The sequence below is a fragment of the Arvicanthis niloticus genome, chromosome 1 (assembly GCF_011762505.2).
Source record: "Arvicanthis niloticus isolate mArvNil1 chromosome 1, mArvNil1.pat.X, whole genome shotgun sequence".
Taxonomy (NCBI): Eukaryota; Metazoa; Chordata; class Mammalia; order Rodentia; family Muridae; genus Arvicanthis; species Arvicanthis niloticus.
This window is the reverse complement of record NC_047658.1, coordinates 101,446,916-101,471,541: the sequence shown is the minus strand read 5'-3', so window position 1 is coordinate 101,471,541 and position 24,626 is coordinate 101,446,916.

Below are 24,626 nucleotides of genomic sequence, written 5' to 3'. Positions count from 1 at the left end.
AAATGAACCTCTCCTTTCCCAATAATTAGATATCCAAACAAACACACACTTTCTCCCCAATTAAATGAATGGAAAATTTAAGCTGTGGAGCCCAATTTCAATATGCCCTATTTGTTATGAGTTTCCACTTCGCTGCCTTCTTTAACTCTACAAAAGCAAACTGCCCTATCAAGAAGCATAATAAAATCATAACAGTGAAAATATCATTTTGATTTTGGGAGGGCATAAAATAAATGCTATCTTACAGTTGGGGGAAAAAGACACTTGTGTTTAGTGAAAATGTCATGCTGTTTCCAAGAGAATATTGCTTAAAGGGCTTAGGGACCATAGTATCCAGGTGGTACATCTCAATATTATATTTAATTTAAAGTGTGATGCCTATCCCTTAGGTATAGAAAAGACGGAGTCTATCAAGCAAAGCTGATATCTCAAAATTAAATTACAGAATTAGAGGAGAAAGGAAGAACAATTAATGAATTATGCATTTTTGCTTGTGTATGTTGTACTGTGTGTGTGTGGGTGGATGGTTTATGAGTGTGTGAGAAGAACAGGGGGTGCAAGAACTCATGTCAGCACATGCAGAGGCCAAAGTAGGGCACTGGGTATCCTGCTCTGGCACTCCCTATCTTATTTCTTTGAGTCTTTCCCTCATTGATCCCAGAGCTAGGCTATAGGATAGCCACCCTTCTGCTTTACTCCCACAGAGCTGGGATTATAGGCATGTGAGCAGTCAGGTCTGGCTTTTTATGTGGGCACTGGGATTTGAGCTCAGGTCCTCAGGCTTGCACAGCTAGCATTCTTATCCTTCTATCTATATCCCAGCCTCAGATTACACACCCCTGTAGCACGCTTTTTATTTTCATGTCAGTGGCTATAGCATGGGTGTGCCCATGATTGAGTAGACTAATGTGGCCCAGACTGGAAGCATCCAGGTGCTTATCAATTCTGTAAACCACAGGACTTGGGAGCTTTCTAGAGTGTTTCAGTGTAAGAAAGGCTGTGTGTGCTGTAGCCCACCCCTCTCTTCCTAAAAGACACAATGGCATGCCTGGGATCATGCTGTGCCACAGAGCACAAGGCCACTGAGTACACCCAAAGTGACACATGAGACTTTAAAGAAATAGATGCAATGGGCAATGTGCTCCAAGTATGTTAAAGACTTAATGTAACCCCATGAAATAATACAATAAAAGGAAAAGATGGGAATATTTTGAAAGTTACTACATGTAATTATGGGAAACTATAAGAAGAAGGCTATTTGCTTACTAACAGTCTATAAAAATAAACACATTTTATATATAGTAATACATTGTTGAATTAATACATTTCACAAACCAAAAACGAAAAAACAACAAGTATTAGATGCACATAGGGAGAGCCACGACTCTGTCACCTGTCTGGGTGATCTATCTGAAGCAGATGTGGCCCTTCTGGTGTCGGGCAGAGTCTATGCAAAGGGCAATCCCACCTTTCTCCCTCTGTGGTCTGGAGCAGTAGCAGCAACTACTGTTAAACATAAACGGCAGCTTCCAACCTGGATGGATGGGATGCACCTCGTGCAAGCATGCCACAGGAGTTGAGTCACCAGCTTCCAACCCAGATGGATGGGATGCACCTCGTGCAAGCATGCTGCAGGAGTTGAGTCACCAGCTTCCAACCCAGATGGATGGAACACACTTAACAGGAGTTAAGTCTGGGTATGATGAGTCTGGAGGGAAAGCTCAATGACTTGGTATCATAGAGAAGGTCTGGTTGTCTGGGGTTACCAAAGAGTAGGAACTGCCTCCAGACAAGTGGAATAAGAGGCAGGAGCAGAACCCTGAGTCCCCAGCCCTTGGTGAGTGACAAAGGGCTCTTCACAGGTGAGTGTGAAAGACCAAGCCTTTTCCTAGGTAGGGAGAAGACTTGCAGTGTACTGAAAAGTAACACAGTAGAGTCAAGGTTGGGTTGTCTGAGGTAACTGATGGCCACAGCTGACTTGGAGCTTCCTCAGATGCCCAAGCCTGTGGGAACTAGGCAGCTTATCATGACCAACAGCAATGACAAATCCTATCCAGGTACAAGAAACAGCATCATGGTGTCTTTCGTATGCATTTACAAACTGTGGTTGTTTTGTTTTGAGAGTTCTTCTGTGTAGTCTATGCTAGCCTTGAACTCTTGATTGGTCTACCTTGGCTTTGGAGTGCTGGAATTACAGACATGTTAAAATAAAACCAGGGTTTCCATTCACTCATTTTCCCAGAATAATCTTTCAGGATAGGAACTGTTCCCATCATTTCCATTTCGTAGATAAGAGATGGGTGGGTGGATGGAAGAGATGAATGGATGCATGGAAAGACGGATGCATGAATGGGTTAAAAAGCTGGATGGATGAACAAGTAGGTAGGTGAGTTGATGAGTGAGTGGATGGCTGGTTGGATGGATGAATGGAGGGATGGATGATAGGCAGCCTATGTGGTGAGCTCACAGAACAGATAAAAGTGAAACACTGGGTTTCACCATTACAATCAGAGTCTAGGCACATCATTTTTCACTTCTCTAAGGGAATCCATCTCTGATGGATGGGAAGACAAAAACATCTCAGGTGCTCTGTCAGGAGAGTAGAATGCACTGCCCCCTCTCCATTGGCAGGTGCACCTTATCCATGACCAGGTACAAGCCTCTCTTCTTTAAGCAGGGTTAGATGCTGGCAACAGCACAATAATTCCTTCAATGCAACCTGCAATGTCTCATATCTGGTAGGATTCCTACACCCTCTCCTTTACAGGCACATTGTCCTAACCTGCCCCCTCACTGACTTTGTATATAAATAAAGTATTGCATTTCACCTATAGTGTCCTGAGGACAGGCAGTTCTCATGTCTGATGCCTATCTTGTAGCAACTGCCCAGCAGTATACTCCTTTGATGGATCTTTAGAGGTCTGTAGTGTTTATGTGATCTCTCTCCCTCCATGAGAATTGGCCTGGGCTCAGTTAATTGGCAGTGAACCAGTGATGGCCCTTCCAGGGGTAGATGGACCTGTTGTCAATATTCAAACAGTTCTTGATGTTGCTGCTACAGACCACAGAAGCAGGGTGGTGGGTTTGCTCCCTACATAGGATCTGCCCACTACCAGGAGTGCCACAGCCAGCTATTATACCCTCTTGAGTGTTCCATAATTATGACCACTTGGGCTCTGAACATCTGCCCCTGCCAAGCAATGCTTGCTCATGACATCTCTATCTGAGGACTCCATGTCACCTGCCTTCAAGATTGTACTGTGCCCTTCTGGGACTCACTTAAGGCCTGGCCATTGCTGAGGGAGTCAACGTCACAGTAAAACACTGTACAGTCAATGTCATCATTTTTGTCCTTCAAGATTACTGGTAATGGTGTCCTGAACATATCTCACTGGGACCAGCCTTGGCTTTGCTGGTCGTACCACACCCTCTTCAGCTCTAGTCTCTACTTTTACTGTGTGGCATGGATTTGGGACTATCATGTGTTTTCATCTCTTTCCAAACAGTAATCACAAGCCATGGTCTCACAGGTATGTGTTATTTGGTTTGAACCTTGAACCTTTAAAAAAATAGAAGCCAACTTAAAACATATAGAAAAATGCACTGGACATCCAGATAACACAGGAGCCGTTCCTGTGAGGGTCTCTCCCATTGCCAGACTGCTCTGTCTTTGGCCAGAGTCTGCTACCCTGTCACCTTACAGCAACTAGCTGAAGCATCCTTTCTTTGGGCTAGCTCCAAGGCATTAGTCCTGTATTCATGACCTAGAAGGGTTCTAGGGGTTGTTAACCTAAGCAATGTTGTTAAGTCATGGTAGCTGTTAATCTATGACTTATTTAAATATGAGTCTATAATCTATTTATTTATCTATTTGTCAGCTATATTTATCTGTAGTGGGAAATATTCAAAAAGGACATCTGATGGCTCTCATCTCAGCCACCATCCAAGTTCCTGCTCCAATGCTCAACACCGACTGGAGCTCTAGAGCTCCAAAATCTCACTGCCCAGCTCTCTAAGTTCCCACTGGCGGCTCACTAACACGCCATTTCCATGCTTCAAAGCCCCTCGGCCTTTGAGGGCATCACACAAACCCAGGCTTTGCTGCCGTACCTTTCTCTCTCGAACACGGTCGAGTCACCGCTAGAAGAAAACATCACACAGAGTTTAGGAACAATGGTAACTCAATCTCTGGGCACAACAAATAAAACCTAGTCTTGTAAGCCTTATTAAATTTAATCCTCCAGGGATTACCCATGATACCGAGGAAACTCTACCACTACATGTTACCCAAGCGCCCAACCCCTGCCATCCAAAGGGCCCTCTCACTCTCTCCTCCTCTTTCCCCTATCTATCCCGGAAGTTCCTCCTACTCTCCCAGTGATTGGCTCCTTTATTCATAGGGGATTGGTTCACAAGAAGTCATCTGAGTACGTGACTCATTCCTTGTCTGCAGCCCCTCCCAAGAGAGCAGAAATTAACATCAAAATGCAGGCAGCAGGGAGCCATCCATAACATTTACCTACCTTATATTATCTAGTTATCTGTTTACCATCCACCTACCGGTCATCTAGTTATCAATCTATTATTCATATATCATCTGTCTATCAGTCTACTTACCTACCTACCTATATTTATCTTTGTACATGTCTATCTACCTAATTTCCACCTATTCCATCTTATCTATGTTATCTTTCTTATCTGTCTGGCCTACCCAGCAAACTTTTTTAGATTGTGATTTTTCTTATTTCATTTGTTATTATTGTGTGTATTTGTGTGTGAGTGAGTGGACTTGACACAGGGAGGAGGTCAGAGAACAACTTGTAGAAGCTTGTTCTCTTTCCACCTTCTTGAGGCAGGGTCCCTCTTGATTTGGGGCTGGCATACTTCAGGCCAGCAAGCTTTCTGGAGATTTGCCTGTCTCTACTGTCTGTCTTGCCACAGGAGTGCTGGCGTGACAGCTGTGAGGTTCTGCATCTGTTTCATTTGTTGGTTTGTTTGGTGGTGGTGGTGGTTTTGGATATTGAAGTCAGGTTATTAGGCTTACATGGGAAGTTCTTTTACCTGCTGACCCATCTATCCAGCTCTCACCCAACTAACTTTTGAGAAATGCTGCAATATTTGTGTTGCAGTCCCTGACACTGTAGGCAGCTGGCACATCACAGATAATCAATAAGTATTTGTTAGACCAGTAACATTTCTGGATGCAGAACCAAGATTCACCTACCAGCTGAGGCTTATGAGAGATCCAAACCCTCACTCAGGTCTTCCCAGGGTATCTTGTTTTCAAACACCTCTAGGTCAGGGTTGAGGTGAACCTTTTCTGGCCAAAACAACCTCTCTTTGTTTTCTCGAACCTTCTGACATGGTTCAGTACTGCTTTGTCTACCTTGGAGGCTTTCTGTCAACCATGATGAAGGCACCTCATAGCCCCCTTGGTCTACATTTCTCCAAGGAGCCCCCAATATCATTGCTGCTCATCCATAGGAAATCTGTGTTCTCTTTGGGAAACTTTTGGTGTTTGTTTCTATTGGATTATTTCAGAGTTTTGTCCCTGTTTATTGCATGGTTGGTATACATCTCAGAAGTACCCTTTCATTTGAACTTGATTCCGGTCCACTAAGGTTCACCAGGGAGACGACAAGTGCCCATAATTCCATTTAAACAGAAGATGGTGCTAGGCTTTACTTAGCCTTGGCCTTGGCCTCTGGATAGGCCAAATCTATATTGCCTGAAAGATAAAAAAAATAATTCCTATATTATATAAGGTTGAAAAAATTCATAATGTACACCGATCAAAAGTAGGGTTCATAAATAAATTTTTAGTGAGATCTAGCAGTATCAGAGGCCTTTTTGGAAGGAACCTGGGGATGTATGTTGTGCTGTGTTCCACAGACAATGGAACAAAGGAGTTGATGTGAAAGTAGTCCTATCAGGACTATACGCATTTAATCTCACAGGCAGAAGCAGTGTGTCACTATGTGTCCTCGGCCAGCAGCTCTTCGACAACACCTAAATATTTGTGAGGCATACGAGCATTCAAGGTCTTGATGTGTATCAAAGACAGAGAAAGATCAAGAAGTTAAGATGGTGGCTGCCTTCCTTATAGACACAAGCTCAAGGTGCACTTCAAAGGCAAATAAAGGTCATAGTTTCTGATGCAGCTGGATCAGTGCCAGCATTGCTGGCTCATGTGCTACTACATGTGACATTTATTTTAGTTTTGAGGAGGGTGGACTAGGAGCGAATAACTTGAGGTTAGCCTTTCCCCACATTCCAATTTCAAAGCATATGGTTGCGCCTGCACATCAGGAACTACCTGACCATGAAATTAGCTAAATCCAGGGTCTGGAAGGACCTTACATCATATCCAATGGTGTTTCTCAAACTTTAATGTGCAGACAAGCCACTCAGAAAGTCTGCTTCATAGTGGATTCTGAATCTATAGGTCTCTAGTAGTTCTCAGATTGTACAATTCCAAGGATTACCTAGGGGCTGCTGAGGCTCTTGGTCCAAGGACCACAAATGCAACACCAATGCTTTTTCTTGCAGCTGCTTTCTGGAAGTGTATTTTCTAGGCCAGCAGCTCTGGGATTTACATATGAGTAATACAAATGCTCAGGTGATGTCACCAACCAGGCATCAGACTCCTGCAGGCACAGTCCTACAGTCTGAGCCCAACAACCTGCAGGTCATATGGATACAAGGTCAAGTTTGAGAAACTATGCCTGTTCATTCTTGTGCCCTCTTTCCTGGCTCCAGCCTCCTCCTGGTCTGTTTAGAGGCACCTGGGCTTCCTGCCATTCCTTGAGAGAATCATTAACCCTCTTTTCGTGTCTAAATCCCTGAGCCCTCTCACCCAGAGCCTGTAAGGTGGGCAGACAACCTTGGGATAAACAGCCTCATTGCAAGCCAATCCCTGCAATCTGGAACCCAGGCTTGGGGAATTTTCCATTTGGGGCTCATTTTGGAAATGACTGTTTGTTTCCTCTGTTTATAGTGTCTTAGTATGCAGGACCTGTTCCTCCCCTGGGAGCAAGTCACATGGGGTATACTTTGGGCCGGTTTTGGCCACACTAGCATGCCAGGCTGGTCCTGGCGGTCACCCACCAATGCCCCAAAGACATTTTCTCGGCGATGTCATTCTAGGTCTGCTCTCCCAACCTTGTGATCATCTATCGATGTGACAATAAAAGAGAGACAATTACATCTTTGAGAGAGGCATCAATTATCTGTTTTGCATAGTAGAAAATTATTGTGGAGATAAAAGGTGTTAGTTTCCCGGGAGCCTAGGCAAATCCATCTACTGTGGATCCAGAAGTTAACCCACATCCTACTGAAGAGTCTGCATTTGTCCTGTCTCATCCTGTTATGAGAATATTAAATTTTTATTTGTGTAATAGGTTCTAATTTGCAGAGCAGCCCTTGCATGGCAGGTATAGCGCTGGGATTACCAGAGCCCTTATTTTGACTTTTGGCTCTTAAATAAATGAAGCTTTAAAAATGTCTGGAGTCATGTTGCAATAGAATGTAGTTAGATTTCACAGTGACTATAATTGTGATTACAATCAGATGGCTGTAACGATACAAAAGACACATTATCTTTATAATTTATAATCCTCCTGGACCAAGCTCAGCATCTTAAAAATGCAACATTTCAGCACCATCTGGGAGACTTGCCCAACAAAATTATGTATAAACAAAGTTCTTTATTGACTCACTGAGATCCAAGTGGAATCAATTATACATTACTGTTGTCTTTGTCGGCATCGCAGAGTGTAATACGGCTAAAGACCCACATTCCATAAATCATCGAAGCGTAATTTCCCCGGGGGCTGAGTTTTGTGTGGAAACAAAGCCTTGTCAGTATTTTCTGCTTAAATTTCTTTGGTGATATTTGGTGTGGGAGCTGGTGCATTTCCCCCGGGCTCCCAGCAAGTCAGGCTAGCTAAGTTCAGTATAAAGAGCTGTCCCAGAAGTGTCAGACCTGGAGCATGTGGTAGAGTGGGGACAGGGATCCAGAGGAGGAGATACAGATACGTCCAGAGTCTCTCAAGTCTATTACTTTTGCTCACACTCAACCCTCAACATTGAAATGCTGAGCCATCGATATTTTGTAGCTGAAGTGAAAGATTGCTGTGAGCTGTCTGAAAATGAAGGAAAAATGACTCTCTTTCAGAAACGTGGTCCCCAAATCCCAAACAACAGGGAACCTGAATGCACTATATCATTCCATGGGTGGTCATTTTAGAACACCCAAGAGAGCATGTGGTGGGATTGACAGCATCCCTGCCAAGAATGTGCCTATAGCATCAAAAAGGGAGGAGGGCAGGGAGGATGTTGGACCTGTGCTGCAGCAAACTGAGAGGCAAAAGGGCATGGAGTGTGTCTGTCCCACCTAGCGCTTTCTCTAAAGCTGACTTTTCCTGGGCAGATAAAAAAAAAAAAAGGAAGGAAGGAAGAAAGGAAGGAAAGAAGGAAGGAAAAGAGAGAGAAAGAAAGAAAGAAAAAAGAAAGAAAAAAGAAAGAAAGAAGAGGAAAATAAAAAGAAAAAAGAAAGAAAGGAAAGTGTCTATTTATTCCAGATAAATGTAGCATCCACAGACTAAAAAATTTCATTTAAGTACAGACTGGAGAACCAATGAGTTTAGTAGCGAGTTTGCAGGAGCCTGGGCAACTTGGAGGCAGCCTCAGCACTGACATGTCCAAATACGTGAAACATCACCTCTTATTTAGTAGGATCTTGGGAAGGGGAGGGATCCTGTCATTTTTCCCCTCCTCATTCCCCCAACAGAGAATATCCATAGTCTCAGTGTTGGAAGGGCCTCATGTGGTCACCAGGCTGCTTTGTTTCCCACTGGTGATGGCCATGTCTACTTGGGAAGAAATACCTGTACTGTGCTGAGCCAGTGACCTATCTGACTACAGGCAGAGGTCAGGAGCTTGTTGCTCTGAGACGGCCACTCAACCCATGGCCTGTGTTGCTCAAGTGTAAGTCCTGATTCAATCAGGAGTCTGCTTGCTGGGTGACCTTAGCCTGTTCTCTTTAACATGTACATTCTGCCAGAATTGCCTAGAACCTATAGGAATCTGCGCTGTGGTCTTACCAGCTACTTTTCTCGTGACTGCTTCTGCATCCACAGCCAGGATGTAGACAGAGAGATGCCTGTGTTCAGCTCCCTTTCTTTCAGTGTGGGACTCTAGGCTATGGGATGGGATCACACACTTTGATGGTGGGTTTGCCTATCTTAGCTAACCCAATTTAGAAGTTCCGTCACAGACATACCCAGAGGTTTGTTTCCACGGTGATTCTGGAGTCATTCTGGTTGGCAATCTAGATTAAGCATTACAGCTCACCACAGACCAATTGGTATCCGTGGCAGACAGACACCGATGGGCAACAACAATCATTGTGTCAGGTCCATGATGCCTCATTATAACAAGGGTTAGAGAGATTCTCCAGGATATGACTCAGGAATTGGGAAGATGAGGAGAGTGAGCAGATCATGGAGGGGGAGGGAAGAAGACCAAGCACTCTTAGGCTGGGAAATGAGACTCCAGAAGGGAAAGACAGAGATTGAGCAGGTTTGTAGGGGACAAGAAGGACTGTGGAAGCAGAGCCTGGGGAGATGAGTGGGAACATATCTGATGCCTCACAGACCTTGGGAAGAGCCTGCCTTAGCACAGGAAACTTGGTGGATTAATTTCAAGTAGGATGAGGATGTTGAATGGAATGAGGGACAATTAGGTAGTAGTGTCATTACCACCAGAGAGAGAGAGAGAGAGAGAGAGAGAGAGAGAGAGAGAGCGAGAGAGAGAGAAGAAAAGAGGGAGGGAGGGAAGGACAGAGAGAAAGAGAGGGAGAAAGAAAAAAGGAGGGAGGGAGGGAGAGGGAGAAGAAAAGAGGGAGGGAGGGAAGGACAGAGAGAAAGAGAGGGAGAAAGAAAAAAGGAGGGAGGGAGGGAGAGAGAGAAAGAGAGAGAGGGAGAAAGAAGAAAGGAGGGAGGGAGGGAGAGAGAGAAAGAGAGAGAGGGAGAAAGAAGAAAGGAGGGAAGGAGAGAGAGAGAGAGAGAGAGAGAGAGAGAGAGAGAGAGAGAGAGAGAGAGAGAGAGAACCAGCACAATGGATTCATTGGTTTGGGAAGGAGGCAGTTTAGACTAAGGAGAAGGTTCTAGGCACATGCTGCAACATTTAACTGAGACAACTCCAATGCAGACTTGGCTTTTAAGCATGAAAGACTAATCATTGAACTTCCAACTTACCAATAAAGATCAATTCCTTCCTGAATATGGCTTCACCTGCAGTGGTTTTGGATGGTTCAGACTGGCATACCTGCTTTGGGCTATAAGATCCACTTCTATCCTTCCATCTGCAGAATACTCCTTCTTCCCTCTCCAAGGGCAGAGTCTGAGTATCTCTGTGTATACATGTGCTCTGTATGTATGTTCATATGCTCTCTGTGTGTACATATGATCTGCATGCCAAGGCCTGTGTGGGTAGATCCTGTTTTTCCAGGGTAGTTATCACAAAGTTGTCCTTCCTTCCTTCAATCCCGTAGATACCTCTGTTAGTTTTTAGATAGGTAGGCGGGGTGACGTTTTCTTCAGGGATACTTCAAAGCCACTGGTATTCTACCTAGAGAGGCAGCTGCCTGGTCTGAAGTCACTGTGTTTGAACAAGGGGAGAGCTTTCTCTTTCTGGAAGGGATAATTAGCATGCATGGTGCCAACTCACTATACATTAGAGATGACAGCTAGGAGGAAGTAGCATCTCCTTGCAGCTCACGGGAAAGCTGCTGTTTGTAAGAAATGCCCAGAGAAGAGGCTCTTTCTGGTCCCAGTGTGGTCATAGTTTAAAGAAGCTTCAAAGCATCTGCATGCATATGCCAGGGCTTTCCCACGGTGTTACAGATAGAAGCCAGGTCCTCAAGCATACTAGGCAAGGGCTGTGCCACAAGCTTCACATCTAGACCCATTGCCAGTGTTTTATAAAATCCCTTTAATATACAGAATTGTTCCCTGGCTCATATAGAGGACTCCATGAGTGTTTGCTATTGCTTTCATTATATGCTTTTTATTAAAAAAAAAATAACATCATTGAGGCTGATGGAAGATGCCCAGTAGATATTTACTGAATATTTGCACATTAGGCAAATGAGAATTACACCCACTGGTATGAATTGTGGCTTAATAATTTACTTTGGAGCAGGGACATCCTTTAGCTAGAGATTTTTCTCTTGGTAAAAAAAAAATCTTTAGTTAGGGATTTTTCTTTCTACATTCTTGCAAAGGGCTTAATCTCCTTCTAGCTTGTCAAATAAGACAGCTATAGGAAAGTGTGGATCCTTGATTCTTGGCCCTATGAATAAATGAAGCTGACTGCTGAAGAACATTCCTCTCCTTCTCTCCCCTCTCTCTCCTCCCTCACTCCAATCCTTTGGAGGATTATATATAATGAAGCCATTCTCCAATGGAGAGAGGCTCTGAAGGCTGAGAAAGAGCTCAGCAAGGATCAGACATCTGCATTCCAGGAACTTCCCTGCCAAATGTTACCTGGCACCAGGCCCTTGACTTTGATAAGGTGTCTCTGTGAGGAGCCCTTCCCGGGAACCACAACTTGTTCCTGTGATGTCCCATTCTAAATATTCCCTAGGAACTGCTTGTCTCCCATGTGCATTCACAGAGCCAATTCCCCAACGCTTTCAGTGTTAAAATTCCTGTCTTAAAAAACATGGTTGAGCTTCCTTTTACTAAGCATTGAAAATGGTATAAACTGGGTTTCCCTAGTGGCCAGGTACTCAGGACTCTCAGAGGTGTGTTTGGTGAACAGCTGCATTCACACAGTGCCAGGAATTCTGGAGTCTGACAGTTTGCATACCATCATGTTCCGTTGCCAACTAAATGCTTCAACCATTTTTTTTTTTTTTTTTTTTGCAGGTTCATTGCTGCTGCTGTCTCCATTTTACAGATGAGAAATAAAGGCTGCCATGGGTTTGTTTCTTTATTTAAGATTCCACTCTGAAAGGTAGTATTGACCAGGGCTCTGAGAACCATGTTCTCTATGAAGATATTTTTATCATTTTATTTTTCCATTAATCAATTAATTCATTCATTTCATTAGTATTTTTTTCTGTTGCTGTGATAAGACACCGTGGCCAAAGTCGTTTTTAAGGAAGATAGAGTTTATTTTGGCTTTTAGTTCCATGGGGATAAGAGCCCATCACTTCAGGGAGAGAGACATGTCTGTGTCCAGCAGGCATGGCAACAGAAGCAGGAAGCTGAGAGGTCCCATCTCTACCACAAACACCAAGTAGAGAGAATGAGCTAGAAGCAAGGTGAGCTATGAATTTTTGAAACTCACCCCAAGTGATGTACTTTCTCCAGCAAGACCATACTTCCTAAACCTTCCCAAACAGACCACCAATTTAGGACCAAGTGTTCAAATATGTGAGGCTATAGGCCCCATTTCTCATCTAAATCACCACATTCAGTCATCTTTCGAGATTGTTTTCATTGAATAGTAGAGACTAGCCTGCAACTCCCAAGCCTTCAGTTTCAGCCTTCTGATTATTGGGATCATGGGTGTGTGTCACCACCTATAGCTTAATAAAAACAAAACAAAACAAAAATAGCAATAACTTTCTTTTAAGTATTTTTTTGTTGTTGGTTTTTTGTTTGTTTGTTTGTTTGTTTGACAGCCTGTAGCTGTGTTTCTAAAATGGTCTAGAACTTCTGAGCTAAAAAAAAAAAAAATCCTTTCACTTCAGTCTTCTGAAGAGCCTGGCCTTTTCTCTACTTGACTCCTGCAAGCTGGTAGCTGCAGAGATACCAGAACAAGGTGATACGTTTAATAACTAACCAGACTATGAAATATTAAGTTGGTCTGCTTCAAACAGTCACAGAAAGTATGCCCAAGAGTATTGTTTATGAGACCCTTAAGCTCAATAAATATCTGCACAAACACAGCCTCCTGCTAGAAATTTAAAAGCTCCTGAGAAGACCATTTCTAACCGTTAATAAGTTGGAATCATTTTATCATATTAAAAATGTATATTCTGAGAGACAGATTGGAGAACTAGTGTATCTCACGCAGTTGAGCCCCAGCAGCTCAGGGAATCCTTACTCTCTTGCAGGGAGGGTGGATTAGAAGGAGGACTACATAGGCAGACCCTCTACACCCTCACAGGAGTCCTTCTGCATGGAAATTGCTGCCCTGTTTACATAAAGAGACTCATCTGTGCACCCATGCTCAAGTGTTCAGTGAGCAGCAGAACTTGGAATGAGTTTCCAATGGGGACCTCTCCATGCCTGCCAGGGCTTCTGAAGCCTCCTCATGCCATCCAGGACCCTGATGCAGGCACTAGGGCTTAGAGGGCACAGGAAAGCAATCATAGAACATGGGAAAGGGGAACAGATAAGTTTCTCTGGAGAGACAGGTAGCCTATGAGCACTACCAGAGGGAGAGCACTGGTTTGCAGTGGACTCTGTGTGGAATGGGAGTTTTATGGAGAAAACAGCAGAGGCTGAAAGAAAGGAACAAGAGGGCTCAGGATGCAGCAGGGAGGGCATTCAGAGCAGAGGCCACACAGGCAGATGCTTTAGGGTAGAAGTGAAGATTTCTGAATGGGAGCAAGAGCAGCTCAGGTCCACATCCTGGCTCTGATTTCAATCAGCACTGTACCCGGTAATAAGAACTCTGTCAGGAGGGCAGAGGGTGACTTGGACAAGCACTAGGACCCAAGTTCAATGCAAAGAACTCTCTGGGGGAGATGGAGAATCTTTAGTTTTGCCTCATTGGTGAGCTGCAGGATAATGAGAGACCTCATTACAAGGAGGTGAATGGTATTTCTGAGGATGATACCCAAGGACCCAAGGTTGTTCTCCAGCCTCTTGAGAGTTCACTGATACGTGCTGTGTGACGGCATGCACAGTACAAAGTGCTCATGTTGTGTGTTCAGAACCTAGCCTGCAGTGAAGTCATCTAATGCAATACGGGTAAATGCTGCCAGACTTACCTCAGATTCAAGACACATTTGAGTTTGAATTATGTTTTTTTGTTGTTGTCATTGATAAGAATGTGCTCTCTTTTTTTCAAAAACAATTTTATTATTCTTCATGGTGCAGATATTTGTAGCTGCAGAATATAAATTCTTGGACAAGGGGTGGCAGCTGTGAGTGCTCAGCCAAGAGTAGTCACATCGGTTACACATCTGATGCTTGTGTTGACAATCATACATCTATATCATCTTTCTGAAGTTTAAGAAATATACGGACATTTGCATGCTATTTTACTGTCACTATGTATTTATCTTTATATTTAAAGTTGTTATAAACAGGCTATTGTTGAGTCATCCTATTAATTCAGATCGATAATCTGTTTTTAATTAGACTGTCTAGTCAATTTATATTTAATGTGCTTATTAACATAGTTGAATTTAAGTCTTCCACGTCTATATTTGTACTTTTATTCTTCTATTGTGTGTGTGTGTTGAGTAGTTCTTATTTTATCTTTTTATTTCCTATTGAATTTCTAGTGATTTGTATGTAAAATGTATTTTTTGGTTGTTTTAGGGGTATCATACATAGTCCCAATTTATCTACTTTTTTTACTCATATATTTTACTTTTGTCTGTGTTACAAGCCATGACATGTTTAAATTTTATTTTAAGCTATAAATGTTATTTTAATAATGTAGGATTAGGAAAACAGTTGTTATTATTGTTTTTGTTATTTTTAGTGCTTGGGTTTGAACCCAGATCCTTGCACATTCTACGTATGCGTATATACAGAGCTATCCCTGTATCCTCAAGAGTCTTTTATATTTATGTACAAGTTGACGCTTTCTGAATTTTTCTTTAGTCAAGAAAAACTTCCTTTAATATTTCTTGTTTCGTGTGCTTTTGACAAGTTTCTCCTTTTTTTGCTTATCTGAAAAAGTCTTTATTTCAGAAGGCTGCTTCTCTGGACACACAGTTCTAGCTTGAGAGTTTTTTTCCCCCCTTTCAATGCATTTGACTTCTTTCACTCCTGATAAGAACTCAGCCATTGTTCATACAGAGTTCTTCTGTCTGTGCAAGTCTCTCTTTCCTATGTCCTTGGCTGTCTCCCTGGAGACAACCACTATCAATTTCTAATGTATTCTTCTAGCAAAATCCTATGCATATGTAAGAATTATATATTTGGGCTAGATGTGGCTCATTTGGTCTGAGCCACATAATGTCTGGAGGTCAGCCGTCTTAGCCTACTTGGCAAGGTCTAAGGCAGTGAGAGACCCTGTCTAAAACAAAACAAGCAACCATCAAAATCGTTCCCCTAAAGAACGACAACAAAGTTGCCTTCTGGTCTCTACACAGATGAACACATGCATGCAGTGGGTGATACCCGAGAGCTTGTCAAAAGAGAAACCACAAATACACACACTACACCCTCATATCACACTCCCTGTTCATGACCTGGCTCTTTTCACCTGATAAGAAGCTAATCTGGAGAACAGTTCATATTAGTCACCCTACCTCATTGGAAATAGCTTGGTGATAATCAGTGGTGTGTATGTCACCATTTATTTCACCCATTGAGAGCTCCTGTCCTTAGCACATCTCAGCTCATTTGCTCTGCAGCAGCATCTTCCTGGTTGTTATCTCTCTTCCTGCAAGTCCAGGCCCCGGCCATACTCTGAAACAGAAGGTGACTCCTGCTTAGACAGAACGGTGTTCTACAGTGAGGTTGCTTCTTTACAAAGAGGAGGAGACTTTCTGTAAGTGCAAAATAACATTCACCAAGACAGAAAGACATCGAGATCAACTCATAAGAATCAGAGGCAGTGGCTTTTAGGGGCTAGCTTAATGATGTGGTGAAATAGGCTCACTTCACTGAAGACACTATTTTTGACGGAGACTTCTGTTTCTATTTCCCTATGGCAAGTACACTTTGCTTGTCAAGCAGACCTATGGACTTGGACACAAAGGCTTTCTTTCTTTCTTTCTTTCTTTCTTTCTTTCTTTCTTTCTTTCTTTGTTTCAGATTTATTTAATGTACACTGTATGCTGTCTTCAGACACACCAGAAGAGGGCATTGGATCCCATTACAGATGGTTGTAAGCCACCACGTGGTTGCTGGGAATTGAACTCAGGACCTTTGGAAAGAGCAGTCAGTGCTCTTAACATCTGAACCATCCCTCAAGCACCACAGAGACTTTCTTAAGCCACATATTTAGCTATTTTGTCAAAGCTTGTGCAAATGTGGATGAGAAGACATATGGCAACATCAGATTTTTCAGTTTGTGCTACTGCCAGCAAGGTTGAGATCCAATTAGGTTGAAAAAAGACGGTGATAAAATGTGGGTGCTTCGGTGGCAGGGAGATGGCTCAGTTAGTCAAGTGCTTACCCTGCAGGCATGAAGACCCAAGCTTGATTCCAGAATCTATGTGAAGAGCCAGGTGTGATGCAGTAGTTATAATCCCAATGCTGGTAGAAACAGAATGCCCTGAGCCTGCTTAGCCTATCCACTTTGGAGAGTTTCAGGTTGGGAAAAATCTTGTCTTTATAAAACCAATATACAAACCCAAACGCAAAGCCTTCACAATTTCTTGACACATACACAAAGACTTGGGGATCTTCTTTCCCTCACTCCCTCACCCCCATCCCCCACTCCACTGCCACAAGAGCCTGAGACTGATATTTAACATTGGAGGAAAGACACTAATGTCAAAATCAGAGAGCTAAATGCTTTATCGTCTGTGAGATGTGACAGGGCAAGAGAGGTTAATCATGCTTCATAATGAATGCCACACTCATGACTTCATGGAGGAAATGCTTGCTTTCCCAAGTTCAAAGTCATTGGCTCAAAGCATTTTCAATCTTCAATGCTGAGCGCTTCACAGAGGTGGATGAACACTGCCTTGTGTGTGGGCTGTGACATCAGGTTATGTTTGGCTTCTACAATTTACATGGCAGAGGCTTCTGGAAGGTAAAAAAAAAAAAAAATTCCTCGCTTTGATTAAGCAAGATGGGTCATTAGGTCTCTATTATGTTTTCCACAGTTGGCTGTGGTGGAATGAAGAACCATTGTGTTTATGACCTGAGAACTCTTTCGGCTAAATGGAAATGATATGAGTTCAATGACACAATTACCCTCCTTGGTTCTGGGAGCAAGTATGGAATCTGTCCCTAATGTGTTTTAATTGTTCATGCAACTCTATGGAATTGTTAAGCGCCTGTAGTAGCTGTACACATTTCTCCCCAAGCAGATGAGCCTTCCTCCGACTTCCTGGCTATTTGATGACTATCTGAGGGGCACTTTGACTAGACTATTCTGAATTCTTTGTCCTTCTGAAAATTGGAAATTCTCTGTCTTAGAATGGAGTGACAGTATCTTCAGATGCTAAGGAAACTTCTGGTAGTGGCTATGAATTGTGTATTCACCATACACCGGGCTTTGCTCTGGGCTTGAAAAGAGAAAAACAATGTTACTATTTACTGCTGTTCATTTTAAAACTTGGTTTTTAATTGTGCATGTGCATGTGCATGTGCATGTGCATGTGGTGTACATGAGTAAAGGTATCCTTGAAGACCAGAACAAGGTGTCGTATCCCCTGGAACCAGAGTTACAGAAGGTTATGAGCTGCCTGGTCTAGGTGCTGGGAACTGAACCTGGGTCCTCTGCAAGAGCAGCAAGCACTCTTAACTGCTGAACCATCTTTCCAGCCTCAATTAGGCACTGTTATCAGGGGTTTATATCAATGACCCACTCAATCCTCACAAACCCCTATGAAGTTATGTTATAAGTTACTTCTCTTGCTTCTCTGTTCAAATTCCTGACAAAAATAGTTCAGGCAGGAAGTGGTTGAAGACATAGTCCTAATGGCCGAGGGAGGCATGGTGGCAGGGGCTGCTCTCAGCTGTGGCGTCAGGAGTGTGGGGCTGCTTGCTCACATTGCAGCAAATCAGGAAGGGGATAAAGGGAAATGCAGGCACTCACTTGGCTCTCTCCTTCCCACTTTGATTCATTCCTTGACTCCAACCCATGGGATGGTGCTACCTACTTTCCAGGCACACTCTACCACCCAGTTAATCCTGTATGGGAAATCCCTGAAAGACACTTTCATGGGTATGTTTTATCAATGTCCTATGCATGTGCACCACACATGCATATGGAGGGCAGAGGTTGACATATACTATCTTCCTCCCTTGTCCCCTACCTGGTTTTCTGACCGTGGATCTGTCATTAAACCTAGAGCTCATTGATTTGACTAGGTTGGCAGGCCAGCAAGCTCCATGTGACTCCTTCTTTCTACCTCTCCAGTGCTGGGATTACAGGTTACTGTTGCCACGCAGGATTATTTACATGGATGCTGGGATCTGAACGCAGGTCTTTGTGCTTGCACGAAAAGCTTTTCCCCAAATGAGCCACCTATCTGTCTAGTCCCCTTAGGTATTTCTTGATCCAATAAAGTTGATGGTTAAAATTAACCATCACAGGCAGGTAATGTTATTAGCCCTATTATGCAGACAAGAAAGGCAGTGAAGTAGACACCTAAGCCAGGCAATTAGTGGGAAAGACAGGGGAACACAGGCAGACCATCTTTAAACTTATGATCTGAGGAATCATGACTGCCCCTTTTCAGATGAGAAAAGAGATATTGAATAAAGCTATGGCAAGTGTTTGAGTGAGCAAGTCCTAGCACACAAGCCTGGGGTGTGCTGCAGTAAGCCAAGCACAGAGCCTGGAAACATTCATTCAACAAGTACTGTTGAGTTCTATCTTCATCCATGGAAATGAATGACCAAGGAGCCCTACAAGCTGTGTGTTATGGGGTTAGGAAAGAGAATGATTTTTTTAAGGACAAGAAGACTACTGGGAGATTAGAAGTTGAGGAGATCCTGGGGGATACACCTAACCAGGGTTTCCAGGGGAGAAGGAGGTGGTGATTTTTACATGAGAGAGAAATGGCTTAAACCAGCTGCTTGGATGCCATACATAGATAGATCTTGGCTTCTTTTTATGAAAATCCTACGCAAAATAAAAAAAGTTAAATTTAATGACCTTCAAGGCCACTTCCATCTTTGAAAATCTTAGATTCTTTCAACTTATGCCTTATGGGCACTGATTAATGAACCTGACAGCATACGCAAGAATCTAATGATAAATTTATTTAATTGCATTTTAACTATCCTCACCTCAGAAAGTTGTCTGCCAGCTCTTATTTGATGAAGGGAAAGAGAGGGCTTTTGACAATTCTCTGCCTATTGACCCCTCCCTGCAGTACTAACCCATTTGTTTTTATGCATCCTCAAAAATTCCCTTTGTGTTATAGAGTCCTCTGCCTGGGCAAACAACTTAATGTCTTCGTTTGCCCATCAAATATACCACATGCCAGATCCTCTGCATAAATAACTAATTGATAGACATTCAAATATATCAATTCCTCTCAATTAGTATATAATAAATCTTGATGTGGCAGCTATTAGATCTCAGGTGTGTGTTAATAACAGGGGGTTTGGCAGGAGACATTCGACACCACCTCTTGGTAGGATGGATTCTATATTCTAGTGTAGTGTATTATTGCTGGAGGCCCAGAACTTGGATACTTTTCAGACTTAACCTTTTGGAGCTCTGTGACCCTGAGTAAGATGCTGATCCTTTCTGGACATCATTTTCCACATATGCCAATGGAAGGCATTTATAACACAATCTCAAAGGATTTAGTAGGAAGACAAATAATTTGGAAATTATTTGGTATTTCAAAAGGGCTTAGAAAAATATGCAAGACATAGCTTTTAAGTTGGTGAAACCCATAATAATCTAATTAGTAAATGGGCTAAAGATGTTAACATGTATCTTTTAAAAGAAGACATATCAGTTGCCAAGATAAACTTAGATGTACAATATGCTCAGTATCACTATGGGTCAGCCCACTCTGCTACTATGACAAAGTACCTGAGATAAACAAGTTATAAAGAGAAATGGTTTGCTTCTCCTTGTAGTTTCAGAGGCTTTAGCCCATAATTACTTGCTCCTATTGGCTTCGGCACAGACAGAAATGATAGGACTATGTGACATAGGAGGGAGCTCACCTCATGGTGGTTGGGAAACAACAAGTGAGAGAGGAAAAAGCTCAGGTCCTAATGTCCTTTCAAGGGCACAACTCAAGACCATTCTTCTAATAAGCCCAGTTTCTAAGGGTTCTGTCCTCTCCACAAAGTGTCACACTGGTGACTAAACTTGTAAGCAGGAGACTTTGAGACAACCAGCTCAAAACTAGTTAGAATCACCAGGGAAATGAAGATACAAATAGTTAAGAGATAGGAGCTTAGCCAGGTTAGGAAGGTTCTTTACAAAAAGACCAAAGGGAATGGGAGCTGGAGGGGGTGTGCAGAAATTGAGATGTTTACACGGCGTAGATGGAAACGTGAAGTCATTCCTCCCATTGTGGAATATAGTCCTGACGTTTCTCAGAAAACTCAGGTGACAGGTTGGTAAGATGGCTTAATGGTTGCAGAGATGGCTCATTGGGTAAAAAAGGCTTGATGTGGGGCTGTGCACAGCAGGTAATACAGACACTCAAAACTGGGTGCTCATCAACAAATCGTATCTACTTCCTCCCCATCTCCAAGGCTCAGGGACCATTGCAGGAGACAGATGGAAAGATTGTAAGAGTCAAATGTGGGGAAGGACTAGAGAGAAATAGCATCTTCTGGACATGACAGGATCACGGCGCTCATGAACTACAGCAGCTGTGGTTGCCTGAGAAAGACCTGAACATAATTGATTCAGTCAATACTCCATCAGGGAAGGGGAAGTATCTCACCACCCACTCCCCCCAGCTAAGGAAAGTTGAAGTTTCTGGGGGAGGAAATTAAGTTTTTTAAGGGTGGCCCCTGGGAAGATTGACCATGCCCCAGTGGATGGCCCTTTCCCAGTAGTCTGTGGACAGTATAAACTGGCCTCAGTGGGTTAAAAAAGAGTGCATGAAGTCATCAGGAGTGGATAAGGTAGGAGTGGACCTGAGAAGAATTAGGAAAAATGACTATGATCAAAATACATTGTATGAAATTCTCAAAGAATTAGAAAACATTATACTTAGGGAAGGGTGCTTGCTGTGTAACCATGAGCATACACACATCTACACAGACAGACAAAATAAATGAAATAACTCTAAGACCCATGACTGGGCAACTCCACTGCTGGGTGTAGAGCCAAAGGAAAGTACGTCAGCATGACATTTTCCAAGATTATTGGGAGGTTAGTGGAGACCATCTAAATATCCACCAGTGGATGAAAGTTTGAGGCCATCCCAAGTTACATAGTAAGGCCCTACTTCAAAAACACAAACTGCCAGGGTCCTGGCCTGCTAGTCAGTCAACGTGGGAACCATGACTGGGGAAGTGAGGATGATTATAGGAAAGGGGGAGAAAGAAGATGCAAGAAGCAGATATGGGAGGGCTGCTGGTCAATACCACGCCAGTGAGCAAACATCTTTTCTCAGTGTCTTTTAAAGGCAAGCATGACCAATTCCAGGAAGATAAACAATGATCACAAATCCTTATGTGGTGAGTTTATAGTACATACTATCTTTGTTTGACTAAGACTGTTTTCTTCAGGTTAAGACAGTCTCTCAAGGGCTTATGCGTAAGCAGAGGAACCTGTCAAGTTATAACGTACATCTTAATTAAAACCAAAGACAGTTGTTGGCAGATTCATTCACGACTAATCACAAGCAAGAAGTCAGTCAAAGTTAATTCCAGAAGTGCTCCTCACAAAAAACAAACAAACAAACAAACATCACAGTTTGAGGTAGTGTATATGGTAATTACCTTGTTTGATCTTTATTTAATTTGTAGCTAAGGCTACAGAGTAAGATCCTGTCAGAAAAAAAAACCAAAAAACTACAGCATGGGTTGGAGAGATGGATCAATGACTAAGAACATCTGTTCTTCTTGCAGAGGACCTAGGTTCAGTTTCCAGCACTCATATCATGGCTCATAAGCATCTGTAACTCCAGCTCCAGGGGATCTGATACCTTCTTCTGAGCTATAGACACCAGACATGCATGTAGTACACATACACACATGCAGACAGAACACTCACACACATAAAATAAAATAAATTAACTGCATCAAAAACTCATCCCTCCAAAATAATCACCAAAGATTTTTTGAGACAGGATATTTGTAGGTATCCTATGTAGACTAAGCTGGCCTGGAACACATAGATAGCTGCTACCTGTCTCTATCTCCTAACTTCTGTGATTAAAGGCATGCACCACTATGCCTGACAATAATCTTTTAATAATATATTAATTGTGCATATTAATGAAACTCAGTGAGATACTTCAAACCCATATACACTGTATATGAATTATATTCAACCTTCTTTTCTTCATTTTTCCCTAACATAGTCTTCCAAATTTCTAGTAATCTCTATTGTATTATTAGACCATGGTTAATGTCTACATATGAGTTATGTATAAGGCATGGATATGTAATTATGGCAGTGGGAGGTTGGACAGGATGACAACCTAGTGAGATTGTCTCAAAAACACAACACAAAACAAAAGATCTTACATATGAGGAAGATTATGGTATGGTGTGTGTGTGTGTGTGTGTGTGTGTGTGTTTCTGTCTGGTTTACATCGAATCTTCCTTCTAGACTCATCTATTTCATTGAAAAATGACAAAATTTCATTCTTCTTTATGAGTAGCCAGATATTAAAGATAATAGGGAAGATTTAAAAGACATCTAGGCCATAAAGACTGTGAAGGTAATAAAAGCAACAGAGGCCAGAAGGGAATGAAGACCCGAAGGCCATGGAGACCTGAAGGAAATGGAAATTATGAAGACAATAGGGTTCTGGCAGAAATTGAGACTTGATATATCAGAGACTTGAAGGCAACACAGAGTGCTTGGGGTGGAAATTCTGTTGTGAAGAATTTAACCAGAAGAGATTTGGTCTTCGCCTTCAACCTCTAGGCAGTCAACTCTAAGCCTTTGAAATATGCATGCTTTCATTCAGAGTCTAGCTTTTTAAAATGTCAACCAGATGCTGTAATGTTGAGTTTCCCCTGGTTGATAAAACAAAACAAAACAACCCAGAAAAACAAAAAAACCTTTGGGTCATGTGGGATCATTTCACCTTTGAAAGGGCTGGAAACAAAGTAGTTTCTTGAACTTGATAGTTCAAGTTGTACCCCCATCCTGAAACTCCAGTAAAAGCTCTAGACAGGAAGACTTGCTGTCTTAGGGTTTCTATTGCTGTGAAGAGACACCGTGACCATAGCAACTCTTATAAAGAAAACACTTAATTGGGTCTGGCTTACAGTTTAGAGGTTTAGTCTATTGTCATGGCAGGAAACATGGTAGCATGTAGACATGATGCTGGAGAAGGAGCTGAGACTTCTACATCTGGATCGGTAAGCAGCAGAAGAGACAGTGACATTGGGCCTGCTTGAGCATCTAAAACTTCACACACACACACACACACACACACACACACACACACACACACACACACACACACCCCACCTCCCAGTGACAAACTTCCTCCAGCAAGCCTACTCTCTAATGAGCCCATGGCCGGCATTTTCATTCAAACTATCAGTGACATTGACAACTGTTGTTAGTAATACGTTCCACACATTATTTTACCCACTAGAACCAGGAAAACAATACCGTCCCTCACTCCCAAAGCAAGAGGTGACATAAGCTCCACATTTGCTCACTCTCTTCCCTCACTTCCTGCAGGAGCCTCTTTCCATGGCCGATTTTAAAGTGGATCCTTCCCTATGACCCAGAGTTTATCAGCATTCGATGAGATCTGTGAGTTATTTGGGAGGGTTAGCAAAAACGAGGGTGATTTTTGGGAATTCCCCCCCAAACTTTTTGCTGGTACCAGACGTGAGGACAGTCTTATAGCTTTGAAGTTGGCTGTTCTTCATGGGGTAGTTAAAATCATAAGTGGAAAACTAAAAAATAAACTTAAGGTGCCATAAATGTAATTATATCCATCATTAAAATTAACAAGTCTTTTTTTTTTTTTTTAATCACTGGATCCAAATACCTGACAAAAGCCAACGTAAGCTAGAACAAATGTATCCTGGCTGAGACCCCAGCTCATGAGATGGTGCTGCATACACTCAGGGTAGGTCTTCCCTATCTAGTCAGCCCTCTCTGGAAATGTCATCACAGGCATACCCAAGGGTATATCTCAATTAGGGGTTAAGCTTATGTAATATAATCAAGTGACAATCAAAATCAGAATGAATTATGACAAGAAACATGTACTATTCAGGTTAGGTTTAGGTTTTATTTCTTTCTCCTAAGGCTTTTCTGTAGTGCTTATTCTCAGGGAACAGTGAAAAGAAGGAGGAGATGATGTCTTATTGAACTATAGAGAACTGCCAGAGCAAATATAGCTGTCTGTGTACAGCTACCAAGGGCAAAGGATGGCTCTTCACAGAAGGGGTTCTTGTCATTATAGGTCAAATTTTGCCCCATAGGAGATTGGCTCCTGGATCTGTTTTGTTTCAGGTTTTAGAGGCGGCCATTGGAGAAACGAGTTCCCATTGTCAGGTTCAGTGCTTCTTTTGGGTACACAGGGGTGGGAGGTGCTGTGGCTTTTGTGAGGTTTTTGA